The 14,968-nt window shown below is 44.6% G+C and overlaps 1 protein-coding gene across 4 annotated transcripts in view; it reads right to left on the bottom strand.

Moving 5' to 3' along the window:
- Positions 1-9,493, bottom strand: part of Ralgps1 (Ral GEF with PH domain and SH3 binding motif 1) — a 232,512-nt gene extending 223,019 nt beyond the window's left edge. For all 4 annotated transcript variants that reach the window (XM_090330657.1, XM_090330658.1, XM_090330659.1 and 1 more), the window contains exon 1: positions 9,282-9,493. The gene's annotated coding sequence lies outside the window, so the exon portion shown is untranslated. The remainder of the gene's footprint in view (positions 1-9,281) is intronic.
- Between the last annotated feature and the right edge of the window lie 5,475 nt (positions 9,494-14,968).

The following is a 14,968-nucleotide window of genomic DNA, read 5'->3' as shown; positions in this document are numbered from 1 at the left end:
GAATGCTCCCTGGTTATGAAACAGGACCCCAAACTCATTACAAACTCCTCAAATTCAACTATCAGGAAATTAAAATATCAAAAATGAAGCAAAAATATCAGTAGCACGAAAGCAGGCCCAGAGATTAATGGAACAGACTAAAAGACACAGAAATAAAGCCATATATTTACAGTTATTGATATTTGACAAGAGTGTCAAAAATATACAGTGGAAAAAATATAGTCTCTTCAACAATTGGTACTGAGAAAACTGGAATCCATGGGGAGTCAGTATGTACCAATATCAATTCAAAGGGGATCAAAGACCCCAATGTTAGACGTGAAATTTTTAAACTATTGCATGATAAAGAAGGAGAAACATTTATAAGTATAAATAGAAATTTTTGGAAAAGAATTCTTGGGGCACAACAAAAAGAAGAGAGATTTGACAAATGGGATTATATTGAAATAAAAAGTTTCTACACAGCAAGGAACATAGTTACTAAACTAGAAAGACAGCCAACAAACTGGGAGATCTTTGCCAGCGATGCATCCAATGAAGGCCTAATGTCCAAAATATACAAGTAGTTCAAAAACTTACACTCTCTCCTCAAAAAACTAACAAACCAATACTAAATGGGCAAAGCACTAAAAAAAGAAAGACATTTCAGAAGAGGAAGTAAGAATGAATGGTAAATAAACACATGAGGAAATGCTCAACATCCCTGGCCATAAAGGAAATGAAAATCAAAACCCCAGTTAGATTGGTCAATATCAAGAATTCAAACAACAACCACAAATGGATTCCAAACAACAAATACTGGTGAGGATGTGAAGAAAAAGGAACACTACTATTTGCATTGTTGGTGGGAACGTAAAAAGAGTACAACCATTCTGGACAGTAGTCAGGATGTTCTTCAAAAAAAACTTAACACAAAACTTCTCTCTGATCCGGTTATTCTACTCCTGAGCATCTACCCAGAATACAGTAAAGACCCTTGCACACCCATGTTCACTACAGCACTATTCACAATAGCCAAGTTATGGAAACTGCTTAGATGGCCTAAAATAGATGAGTAGATCCAAAAAATATGGTACATATACACAGTAGAATTTTACTCATCCATTAGAAAGAATATTATGATATTTGCAGGGAAATAGATAGACCTAGAACAAATCATGTTAAATGAGATAAACCAAGCTCATAGAGACAAACAGCACATATTTTCTCTCATATGTGAAAGCTTGATCTAAAAAACAACTGGACATGATAACTTATACAGGACTCTAGACATTCATAGTCAGACTAAAGGAAGAGTACTTATAGGAGGAACCTAAAGGCTTAACATCTCTGAACACTTAAAATACTATTTATGGAAACTAATTCCAGGAATTTATTTTTTTGGTGGTGATGGTGGTGGTTGATTTTTTTCTTTTTTGTCTTTTTAGGGAGGGCAAAGTGGGGCACAGAAAGGGGGAAAGGAAGGTGAACAAATGTAATCATGATATTCAATATACATTATGTGGAAAATATACTATGTAACTTGTAGGCAGGGACAAGAGGGGGAAACTGGGGGAAAGCAAAGGAAGGAGTGACAAACTCCAAAAAGAATTGTACTCATTACCTAACTTATGAAATAAATGGTAAGTCCCTCATACAGTAACTTAATAATAATTGTATTTTACAATAAACTGTCATAACTAGCTATTCAAGTACACCCCTCTCTCAGCTGGGACTCCAACAGAACCCTCAGCTCTCCCACAGCCACTTCCTGAGCAAACAAACTTGCTAAGCTTCCCTTTCTCATCATGCCTGCCCTGGGGATGCCCAGTGATGCTGCCAAATCAATCTGAGGTTGAAATAACAGGTCAAGAGACCTTTTCAATGTTGTGAAGTGTTAAGATATTGAACAATCGAAGGGACCTCTGATCTAATATCGCCTCATTTTAAGGGATTCAACTCATTTCTGGGCACCTATTCATTTTCCTCATCCTTTCACTTCACAAACATTTATGGAGTATTTACTAAGTGCCAGGTGCTACACCAGGCTCTAAAGACCTGTTGGTGAACAAAACAGCCACAGTCCATGATCCAAATGAGACACAGAACACTGTACCATGAGACACAGCCAAGAGCCACTCTAAAGAGCACATCCTCATATCTCACAGGCCATGCTAACGCTTTGGTCTTCCTTCTAAGAGGAGTAAGAAGTCACTGGAGGGTTTTAAGCCAAGGGAATAACATACTCTGTTCCTTCCAGCTGCTCTGTGGGCCTGTCCTGTTCCCCCACAGTAGTTACCCCATTGGGATCAGAGCAGTGCACTCTGGGCCTGGCGCAAGTCAGTCTATGAACACCACTGACAGAGCTGGAGATCTGGTGCCTAGTGGAAAAATAAAAGCTACCAAATAGATGAAAAGTAAGAAACCAGTAAGAGTGAATAATTTCAAAAAACAGATTCTAATGCCATAAAAAAAGACAAAGCAAAATCTTCTTGATTTATTAACTTGTTTTTCCATTAATATTTAATTCATAAATGTACTGAAAGATTTCCCTTGCCCTACTTATCAGATTTATATAAGAGTGGGTAAGAATTACTATATCTAATAAACATGGACAAAAAGATTTTCATTATTCTTCCTTCGAATCAGGTAATTTTTAAAGAAACCTATGCATAGTAAGGCCAACAATTTAAATGTTCTTCCAATTACTTGAGGTGAGAGCATCGTTCCCTCACTGATACTGTGCTGTCCTGGTGAGACCGAGGCTTATGCCTGTGATGCCAATGAAGGGTGAATTCTTCCAGTCCCATCACCAAGCTCACTTGGGTTTCAACACATCCTTATGTAATGGCTCTTGTAACTTCCTAACACTCGGTGGCCTTGATAAGACCTTTGTCCACTAACATGTACTAGTGTTCATAATGTGTAAACACCCCGCTAAGTGCCCTTCCACACCACCTGGTGGAAGCCCTGTGGAAGCTCAAGGCCACCTGGCTTATGAGTGGAGCATTCTGCCAGTGGGCTAAACACCTCTCTATCCACTTAAGGGTCGGGATATGAATCTGCCACAAAGAGCAGAATGGACTCAAAAGCTCTGTAGAAAAGCAGAAAGTCTTGCAGGGCCTCTGCTCTCCTCAGTAAGTGCAGGTGAGACAAGCCTGACTAATGCCTCCCCTGGGGAGATCTCATGAATCTCGTGGAATTGATGAGCCCAGTGCACAGGCGAAGAGCTGGTGCTCACAGTGATGCTGGGCTGAACCTCTCCTTGAGAAGAACTGGGGCAAGCTCACAGAAGGAGAACCCCAGGACTCCTTAAACACAGGGACTTCTCAGCTGGCTCCTGGCCACCTTGGCCTAACTGGTTCAATTACTATTAAACTAGGGCCCGAGGAAATGGCCTGAGGGATGCTTCTTTTTTTGTGGTTGTGTGCCAATCCTGGGGATTGAACCCAAGGCCAAGGTGCTGTCCTTGAGCATTTTCTCTCAAGGCTAGCCTTCTACCACTAGAACACTTCTCCACTCCTGTCCCTTTTTTTCTTTTCTATTTTAGTTTTTTGCTAGTCCTGGGGCTTGAACTCAGAGCCTAAGCTCTGTCCTTGGGCTTTCTCAAGGCTAGAGCTCTACCACTTGATCCATAGCACCAGCTCTGGCTTTTTCTATGTATGTAGTACCAAGGAATTGAACTCACGTCTTTGTGCATGCTAAACAAGAACTCTACCAGTAGGCCAAACTCCTGGTTCTCTCTTTTTTTTTTTTTGCCAGCCCGGGGGCTTGAACTCAGTGCCTGAGCACTGTCCTTGGGTTTTCTCAACAGTAGAGCTCTACCACTTGAGCCACAGCACCACTTCCAGTTTTTTCCTATGTATGTGGTAACTGAGTCTTCACGCATGCTAGGCAAGCACTCTACCACTAGGCCAAATTCCCAGCCCTCTTTTTTTTTTTTTTTTTTTTTTGGTGGTTGATTGGAGTCGAGTCTCACAGACAACTTTCCTGCCCTCACTGACTTCTGTGATCCTAGATCTCAGCCTCCTGTGTAGCTAGGATTACAGGTATGAACTACGAGCACTTGGCCTAAGAGGAACTTCTTGATCCTCTGACATAGAGAAATCTAAACAGGAGCTTTGTGCCTACCTTATGCTGCATTAAGTCACTGTCTATCTGTAAAGTAATACTGCTAATCCCACTTTGGCATGCTCCAGCAGCCCATCCTCAGGCTCGTGCTTTTGCCTCCATCCCCCTCTAAACATGGAACATAAGGAGGAAATATGTCTATTTTTTCCCACCCTAAAGACTGCAGAACAACTGTTACCAGCCATTCCCAGAACCCACAGCTATTGTGTGGCAGAACACAGGCCCATGTCAGAGTCAACACTCAAATATTTGAAGAGGGAATGGATAAAGTCCAGGGACTGGATCTCAGAGATGGGCCAACTTTTGTAAATGTGGATGATGTTTGGACGTATGACTCATTTGAACAGAGGGCTATCATGCCAAGAGCTGACCTCGGGTAGAGCCTTGGAAACCCAGCAACAACAACAAAGCATGCAGGGCACTCAGCTGTTGCAGGGAGGAAATGTAGGCATAAAGCCATGCATTCTATAATGCAACACAAGTTTGGATCAAGATGCACTTTGCCGGGCGCAGTGGCTCATACCTGTAATCCTAGCTACTCAGAGGCTGAGATCTGAGGATCAATTCAAAGCCAGCCCAGCATACAAAAGGACCTGAGACTCTTATCTCCAATTAACCTCTAGAAAAAAAGGGAAGTGGGGCTTGGCTCAAGGGTAGGGCAGTAGCCTTGAGCTGAAGAGCTCAGGAACAACGTCCGGCTGAGTACAAGCCCCATGACCCACAAAAAAAAAAAAAAAAAAAAAAAAAAGATATGCACAGAAGGATAGTCAAGAGAGTACAATGGGAGAAGGGTCACTTCTTCCAGAAAGAGCTGAGAATGCTTCACAAAGAAGGAGAAATTGGAGTAGAGGCACCCTGTCTCTGTGACACCCCAAACAGCCCACCTCCCACCTCTGGGCAGATCACACTACTCTGTAACCAGCAGCTCCTATGTGTCTGCACACAGGACGTGAGCCTCTCAAAGGCAGTAACTGTAGGCATTCTCCACAGCTCACCCCTAACTACCTGACATGTATCTGCTGACAAGGTACACAGTCTACTTTAGGTTATTAAACCATAGCAGCCTGTCCTTCTGGAGCATGTACATGACCTGCTATTGTGCTGTGTGCTTTGCATGCATGACCTCATCTCTCTGCATAGAAATCCCTAAAGGCAGATCCTATTATCATCATCAGTTTTACAGACAGGGAAATTGAGATGCCAAGATTAGGTAAATTGTCCCAGGTCACACAGCCAGTAATAACAGAGATGGACTTTGAATCATGGGCTGAATGGAAAATCAGTTCTCCATTACCAGCAAACAAATCCTTTTCCTTTCTCTTTCAGTTCTTGGCTTTGCATCCACATATATGGACTTCCCTTTAACCTAATGTTTAGTGGGATCAAAGCCATTTCATTCCTATGAAAGAATGAGCGATGTCTCTTCCTCACAATGCTAGCTATTACTGAGCAAACATCATGGGGATGAGGATATAAAATTGTGCCTACAGGGGCCGGAAGTTTGGCCTAGTGGTAGAGTGCTTGCCTAGCATGCACAAAGACCCGGGTTCGATTCCTCGGTACCACATACGTAGAAAAAGCCAGAAGTGGTGCTGAGGCTCAAGTGGTAGAGCTCTTGCCTTGAGAAAGTCCAAGGACAGTGCTCAGGCCCTGAGCTCAAGCCCAGCACTGGCAAAAAAAAAAACAAAAAAAAAACTGTGCCTACAATATCAGTCAAAAACATTTCTGGGGTGAGGGGAAGAGAGGAAATAAGGTGAATGGAGGGCCTTGTGCTTACTTGCTTATCCAGCTAGAGTTACATCACTTGACCATATATACCTCCAGCCTGGATATTTGCTGGTTATGACCCCTACCCTTGCCTTAAAAATAATCCATGTATGATTTATTTGTATTTCTTAAAAATTAAATAAAAATGCCATTCAAAGGAACCATTTATTGTGAGGCCTTTTCTAAGTGCTCACATACATTTTACTATGTGACAACTAAGTATGTTTGTGAACCAAAACTAGATCGCCTTTGTATGTGGTAAAATAGGACTGCAGAGCAATTCTTGTCTTTCACATTGAGGTTCACTATCTCCACTAATGTAATGATATTTTTGTGCAATGAATAAAAAATATTGAGGATATAATCACAATATTCATAATGCAGCAGGGACAATTTGACACCCCCTTTTTGATACACTGCGGTTTGAACTCAGGTCCTTAAGATTGCTAAGTACATGCTCTAACATTTGGGCCACACCTCCAGCCCAACCTATCTTTTTTGTTTTGTTTTTGTAATGCTAAGAATCAAACTCAGAGCCCTATACATTCTGGAGCTATATCCCCAGTCTATGGCTGGTTGGTGAATTGGTTGGTTAGTTGATGTGTAGGCAAGATCTCAATATATAGCCAAGGCTGGCTTAGGACTCACAATCTCCTGCCTCAGCCATCTGAGTGTTGGAATTTTGAGAATGTGTAGCACATCCAGCCATATCAACCTTCTCATGAAAACCCTTCATCTGGTCCTTCAACAAGTGCTTAATGAGCACATATGATGTGCCAGGAAGACACAAGACTGATAAGAGGAACTACATGAAAGGTTTCCACCCTCCTGATTTTCAGGAAGAGGTAACAGCATACCAACCTAGAATTAGAAGAATACCTGAGACTTGTCTGTGGTTACCTGGGAAGCAGAGATCTCAGAATCCCCAGTCCTGCTCTCTTCCCATGCTACATACTGTTATGAATAACTGGACTTGAAAGATAGGAAGGATAGAATGTAAGGGTAGGGAGAGAAAAGGCCCTTAATGTTGAATGCTACATACACAGGATTTTTTCAAATACCCTGTCTCACTCTTCACAACAACCTCAAGGTGGCTGTGGCTATTCTTGTTTCACCAATAAGGAAATCAAAGATCTGAGCACCTAAGAAATCTTGCAGAGTCACACAGCCAGACCTGCTTGGAGGCTTCCATGCAGACATGGCAGACTAAAACGTTAAGAGCTCTTACCCTCTGTGCTGAAAGGAAACTCCCATTAAAAATAGACGGGGCACATGTCACAGAAGGCCTTGGGCTGCTATTTCTCTATTAATAGAGTTTTTCTCAAGACATTGAATGTTGTCATACAATAATAAGAAAAATTTAAAAAACCCAAACACTCATTATCCAGCATGTGAGCTAGTTCTTGCCTGCCACCACATTCAGAACTTCCTTACAGCACACACTGCATGATGGTCACCGAGGACAGTGGTTTCATATAGCTTCTGACAAGACAGAGTGGGACAACTCATACATGTTGCTTCAAGACTCCCTGGTACCTGCCTCACAAGCACTGGCCCCAGAAAGGGCCCATCTCTAAGATGCCATTCTCACAATTCCACTGGGTTAACATCACACCAGTGGTAGTGAGAAATGCCAGCATTATGATGGTGGTCTCATGTTGCTACAGTGAAGAAAGATCAGGCCAGCAGAGAAGCTTCTGCTATGTTCTCTTTTGTCCACACAGTGCAGGAAGAAGCAATGCAGGGAAGTTAGATCCGTCAACCTGCTAGTGACCTGACACCGGGCTCCACAAAGTCAGCCACATGGACAGAGGATGTTGCTCTGGGGCACAAGAGAATCCTGACATCTCTTTCCCTACCCTCTGCCACCACAGGAAGCTAATGAAGATCTGCCATGCTTTCTTTTTGGTACCTTCCGTCTAGAATGTGGTAGAATGGGGTCATGCTTGTATGGGGGTGGAGGAATTCCATCGGGCTCCACAGTCTCACCAGCTCAGAGTCCTCACTGGGGTTGTAGTATAAAGGTCAGCCAACAACAAAATTTTCCTTCACTTTCCATTTACCATTGATCCCTGTGTTGCAGCAGCTTTCTCAGAGGCCCAAACGGAGAAGCAACCATCATTCAAAATACCACTAGTCTTTTTGGGGGGAGGGGAAAAGGTGGTTCCTTGCCACAAACTTTATCCCAACTAGAACAAGAAACTGACCTACTCTTGCCTGTTGACAAATAACTCTGTCCTCTTTGGATAACCTGGTTGCAAATTCAGCCTGTCCATCCAGGTAAGAAAAAAGAGAGATAACTTTGCCCACAATTTGCTTAGGACTACTATTCATTCGTGCAATCTATGAGGGACTCAGGCAGTCACCACGATGCTCATTACACAAGGAGAAAACAAAGCTCAAAAAGCCGTTCCAAGACCTCCAAGTAACAGAGGCAAAGGCTTCTGAATTCTCATCCTCCCACTTTCTCCTAACCTGGCTGCCATTTCAGCCTTTTTGAGACTAGCATGGCAAAGAGATGCAGCAGCATCTGGTACCAGGGACCAATAATCCAAGACACTCTCAAGCACCACACAACCATTCTTTTAAGTACACACATTTCTTAAAAGCCAGCCATCCAGGGAAGGCCCCTCAGCCCTCAATCTAGGCATACCCTTCCAACAGTAACACGAAAAACACAGGGCGCTCCACTGAGGGCACCGAACTGCATACGGGAAGCAGCCGGCCTAGTAGCCAGGGCTGCTGAGATCCAAGTCCCGGCTCAGCAGAGGCCAACGGCAGGTCTGAAACTTCCCTCCACTGGCAACCCTACACACCTCCAGAATCGGCCAAGAGCTCGAGGCCCCCCTTCTCACCCAATCCCCGCCCCAGTCCCCCGGGGAGCAGAGAAAGCGGCCTTCCCTTCTTCAGGGACAACCGAGCCGACCCGGCTCCTCACCTGCGGCCCTGCTTCCGGACCTGCCACCCCTTGGGAGTCCCGCCCTTCCACCCCTGCAGGTCTCCCTAGCTCCGCCCCTGCACCTGTGGTTTCCCTAGACCCTGGCCAGCTGTAGCTTTCACCTCCAAGCCCCTTCCCATTGTCAAATCCGCTGGCGCCCTAGGCCCCGCCCCCGTACCTGCAGCCCCCTCGGCCCCCCCAACTGCCTCCTCCAGCCCCGCCCCCTGCACCTGCGCCCCGTTCCCGCCGCCCCCCCCACACCCGCGGTCCTTCACGCCTCCCGCCACCCCCGGGGCCAGGGTACCTCAGGCTCCCCACCCAGACCCCCCCGGCCCCGCCTCCTGCGCCGAGGCCCCGCCCCCCCGGGCCCAGCAGGCGCGCCGGACCCCGCCTCCCGCACCTGCAGCTCCCTCCGGCCGGCCCTCAGGGCCCCGCCCCGCCCCGCCCCGCCGGCCGCTTCTCTCACCGCCGCTCTCGCCGCTGCCGCAGTCCTGGCCGGTCACCTTGACGCGGGCCGCAGTGGCTGCCGCCGCCTCCTCATGGCCCTGGGAACGGCCCAGAGGCAGCGGCGCCTTCGCTCGTAGGCCGAGGCTGGGCCGAGCTGGGCCGGGGCCGGGCCGGGCGCAGCTGGAGCGCGGGCCGACGCGGGAGCCGACTCTGTGCCCAGCCGCAGTAGGAACCGTCCGCTCCCGGTTTGAGCGGCGGGCGGCACAGCCAATCACCGTGTGGCACCGGATCAACCCCCCCCCCAACCAGCTCGTCGCAGGGGCGGAGACACACAAATCGACTGGCTTAGTCGCGCCAGTGCGCAGCCGCTGCGGCCGCGGTCCTCTCTAGCCTCGGCCTTTGGGCTCGGCTGCGGACGCCTGCTCAACCTGCAAGGATGCTCTGCTGTCCGCACTGGCGACTCGCGACCCGCCACGCCCATCCTGCCCGGAAGGGGCCGTGCATCCCATTCCCTACACATTGGTGCAGGCCTCAACCAACTCCCTCTTAAATCCTTACCTAGGATTTATTGTTTTCAACAACAACAACAAAATGATTTAATGAGCAAGACATGACGACTTGCAGGTAAGCACAGACTTGTCAAAGCCAGGAAACATCTTGGAGATCCTTGAGCCCAACCCATTTGTTGTACAGATTGGCGAAGTTAGGCCTAACGAGGTGAAGGGTCTTGCCAAACCATACAAGTGCAAAGCTAGGAAAGGACCCTGGATTCTGTCCCCCTGCTCTCAAATCCTTCCCTCTGTGCCAAGGCACGACCTGGTAAGCACAAAGATTAACTCACTCAATAGATGACACGGAAAGCATCAGCTCTGAAGCCAGAGCGGTTCCGATTCCCTCAGAAAGAAGGTCAAATGCGTCTTGGACAAGTAGACAAGTCCAAGGTGGCCATTTTAAAGTTCATTGTCCAATAACATAGAAATATGGAAAAGCTGGGTTACCATGCTTCCTAAAACTTGTAGGAGAAAGAAACAAACGAAAGGTAAAAATGAAGCCTTTTCTGAGTCTCGGGGGACTCTAAGGGAGCTTTTCTGCTGTTTGGTATTGAGAAAACAATAGGCACTGAAGAATATTCTTCATTATTTTCCTTAAAGAGAGCAAGAGATGCAAAATGTAATGGTTCTGCTCATAGACTCTAGTTACAGGGTAAAAGATGAGAGCAAATGACCCTGCCTGAATCCACGCCCTAGGTCTGCAGCAGCAAGCTCCGTGCACTTGAGCAAGTTACTTCTCTGTGCCGTGGTTTCTTTTTTTGAAAATTGAAATGCAATAATAAAAAAAAATCCCTCTACAGATAAGCTATTAGGAAGATGAAATGAGACAATATATGGACAGAGCCTGACACCTGACAGGGGCTCAATTTGTCTGTGTGGCTTCTGCAAGCACAGAAGCAACAGATAATCCTCCCGCCTCCAACACCCTGGTGCTGCCCCTGACTCCTTTCTTGATTGCCTGGATGGTAACCAGGGTTAAGTGCTAGAATAACTTTACCAAGGATACACGGGACCAGCCAAAGGAAGGAGGGAACTGCAAGAATTAGCTGGTATGTATTAGCAAGGCTCTTGGATTTTCAGGATGCTTGATTAGATATCTAGGATCAGATTAATAAGAAATCATGGATTGAGGGGGTCTTATTCTCAAAGCTTGTGACTTAAAACTTTAGTAAGTGTCCTAGCAATTCTTATGGCTCATAGAAACCTGAGGAAAACAGATTATATTTCTCAGGGAAATATAAATTCTCTACCATCTTCTCTTCCCTGACATACAGTAGATGTGAGCATGCTTAAAAGAACATACATTTGATTCTCATTTGTCACAGATTCTGAAAAGTTTGTATATAACTTCCAAATGAATAGATTCAGTATTTTGTTGGTCTTTTGCAGACACGCCTAAAATTACCAAACATTTGAAAGCTAGGCACAATGGCTCCCACCTGTAATCTCAGCTACTTAGAAGATTGAGATCAAGAGGATGGTGATTCCAAAACAGTGTGAGCAGAAAATAAGACTCCATACATACATCAAAACAAGCTGGGCCTGATTCCATGACTCTGTACTCTGTAGCGATGCCTGAGGTAGTTGGCAGGAGACTCAGAATCCAGGATGGCCCCAGGAGTAGTGAGGAGGAGGGGAACACAAACCCTACCTAAAAATAATGCAAAAGAACTGGTGGTTCAGTGGTAGAGCTCTAGCCTTGAGAAATCCAAGGAGAGTCTCAGGCCCTGAGCTCAAGCCCAGGGAGTAGTACCACATTGATAAGTTAGGTCCTCAACAATGGCTATAACTAGTTCAGCCTTGATGAAGGAAGTCTATATGGTGAACAGCCCAGGAAGTTTCCATGCTGCATTATGACTATTTTTGCAAGAGTCCACTGCAAGAGAAAAAGTCTGTTTCCTATCCCTGCAGTCAGGGCTAGATTGCAAATTGCTTGATGAGTTGAATGCAATAGAGATAACATGATGGGTATCCCCAGCCCACACTTCAAGAAGCCTTGCAGCTTCTATACTTGCTCTCTCAAAACCCTTCCACTATCAAATAGAGGATCCTGAGGAAAAAAAAAAAAGATGTGAAATGAAGTAAATCAGGTTCAGAAAGACAACGGGCACATGTTTTTCTCATATGTAGATGTTAGATCTAAATTATAAACTTATGAAAACATATAGAGTCATATGTAAATATATACAAACTGACTAAAGTATGGTAGACACAGGGGAGAATTCCAATGGTGTAACTCCTTTGAACAACTAACTTTTTTTTTGGTTTGAACTCAGGACCTGGGCACTGTCCCTGGGCTTTCTCAAGGCTAGCGCTCTACCATTTGAGTCACAGCACTACTTCCAGCTTTTTTTGTGTATGTGGTAACCGAGGAATCGAACGCAAGGCTTTGTACATGCTAGTCAAACACTCTACCACTAGGCCATGTTCCCAGTCCCTGAACAATTAACTTATAGCTTACCAAGTTAAAAGAGGCTTAAATATGCTTGAGATGGACAGGGTGTTAAGGGGAGATAGAGCAGACAAATGGAGAGAGAGTGTGTAGGCAAATACAGTGACAAAATTCAATGTACATATCTGAAAATGGGACCAGGTAATGTGAGGGGATTGGTAGTTAGGAGAGATGCAGGAAAATGATAGAAAGGGTGATATAGATCATCTCTTTAAGACTGACATGTTGAACTGAAACCCCTTTCTAGATAATTTAAAAAAAACCTTCCACTTCTTTATGAAGAAGCCTAAACTAGCCTGTAGAGAAACATGGCTCAGTCAATAGCCAGCCTCAACTGTCATACATATGAGACCATCATAGATCTAGCCCTAGTTCAGCCACTGGATGACTGCAGCTGCATTAATGATTCCCAGCATCTCTAATGGGAGAACCAATCTGCAGAGCCCAACCCAAATTGCTGATCCACAGAATCATGAGAAAATGAAATCATTATTGCTTACAATAAGTAACTTTGGTGATGGTTACATTGCTATTAGTTAAATAGCAACAGATAACCAATTCTGCCTTCATCTGGGAATATTATGAAAGACTTATTTGCATTGGTTTTCCTAAAGTTCTCTTGTAACTATCATCTAGTCCTTGTCCTTTGAAATTCCTGACCTCCAGCCAAACCATGAGCCACTGATGATAAATCTATCTATATCTGCACTTCTGACCATCTCTTAATCCATACAAAATGAATAACCAAATATTTGCCTTACGAGGGAGATTTCTCATCACACCATCTTTCAGAGATATTTTTGAATGGGGTATTGAAGCTCTAAATTTGGATTATAAAGGAAGCAATACAGCCTGAGTGTGTGTATATACTTGAGTCAGCTATTTGTGCAACTTATACCTTCAGGACAGTCTTAAGTCCATTATCTTCTCTGTCAATTCCACTTGATAGATGGATTGCTCTTGATTGCATTCCCAACCTTCTGGCTTGGTGTATCTCAGTTTGCTCAGTGGATATAACAGTATAATTGACATGGTTATTCAATAGCCTAATGTTATATGTTCAATTTCAACAAGCACTTAAGAGATTAGTAACACATTCTTCTGTGAGGGCATTTCCAGAGAAGATTAGATCATAAGAGCTCTGATAAATGGTTTAATCCACTGGTGAATTCAGAGTTTAAATAGGTTGTTGGGAGATGATGAAACTTCCTGTTTAGATGTAGGAAATAAGTCACTGGTAGTGTGTCCTCAAGGACAATATCTTATCCTGCCTGAACTTTCCTGTTGCTTCCTGGCTACTATGGTGTGAACTGCTGTGCTCTGCCATACACTTCTGCCATGAGAAACTGATATGTCTAAAACCATAAGCCAGAGTAAATCTTCCCCCACTTAAATTGTTTTTGACAGACTTTATTTTGCCAGTCCTGGGAACTTGAACCTTGGGCTTTCTCAAGGAGAGCTCAGGTTAGCCCTCTACCACTTGAGCCACAGCACCACTTCCAGTTATGTTTGTGTATGTGGTACTGAGGAATCGAAATGCAGGCATTCTACTAAACCACATTCCCAGCCCCATCTGATGGTCTTTCTTTCTCCACATTGGTGAGAAAGTCACTAAGATTTTCAATGGAAATGCAGAGCCAAACATAAGGACTGCCCTATCTGTGCCTCACCTCATGCCAGTTTCCTGTGTTTCAGCTGTCTTGACCGTTTTCAGCCACTTATACATGCCAAGATTCCTATAGCTTCAAAGCCTTGCTACAGGTTGTTCCCACTGCCTGAAATATTTATCTTTCCTCCTCCTCTCCTTTTAGCTAGCCAACTCACCATCAGGTTTCCTCAACTGTCTATCTTGGAAGGGAGGCAATTTGCTAACTTTGACTTCTCCTGATATAAGCGTCAGTCTCTGCAGCAATATTCCCTATGAAAAGGAGTGGTAGCCCCATCAAGTGTTCAATGAACTGCATTCTACTGCCTCCCCATGGCCACAGGATCAAGCCTAAATGTCACAGCTTGGAATGAAATTTGGTATACTTCCACAAGTGGCTCTAAACACCCTATCCATGCTTATTTCCTGGAAGCTTCTTAAAGTATCTACTGTACTTTATCCTATTTAGTACCTTACTTAGTACAAATAGATGGTATCTGTAGGCATTAAGTAAAGGCTATTATGTGTGTCTATATATATATCATGCATTATACATACATGTACATACTGTAATCTCTGTATCTCATATGACAATATTCAAAAGCTACTTGCTGGGCCGGGAGTTTGGCCTAGTGGTTAAAGTGCTTGCCTAGCATGCACAAAGACCCGGGTTCGATTCCTTGGTACCACATACATAGAAAAAAGCCAGAAGTGGTGCTGAGGCTCAAGTGGCAGAGCTCTAGCCTTGAGAAAGTCCAAGGACAGTGCTCAGGCCCTGAGCTCAAGACCAGGACTGGCAAAAAAAAAAAAAAAGCTACTTGCTATACTTGACAACATGCCATAAAGATTTAGTAACACATGTATAAGCCCATTTTAAATGACGCTATGGTGTTGTATAGAAAGTATGTACCATATTCATTGAGTGGTAGCTTGTAACTGTTGAGGCCAGGAGAGGGTCTTACTATGCATCCCAGATTGTCCTGGATCTCAATCTATAGCCAAGCTTCAAATTCCTGCCTCCACCTCCCTATTGCTGGGATCACAGGCCTTGCACCACC

The sequence above is a fragment of the Megascapheus bottae genome, chromosome 3 (assembly GCF_031878675.1).
Source record: "Megascapheus bottae isolate mThoBot1 chromosome 3, mThoBot2.hap1, whole genome shotgun sequence".
Classification (NCBI taxonomy): Eukaryota; Metazoa; Chordata; class Mammalia; order Rodentia; family Geomyidae; genus Megascapheus; species Megascapheus bottae.
Note: the sequence above shows the minus strand (reverse complement) of the source record. Positions and strands in the feature narration are given on the sequence as shown.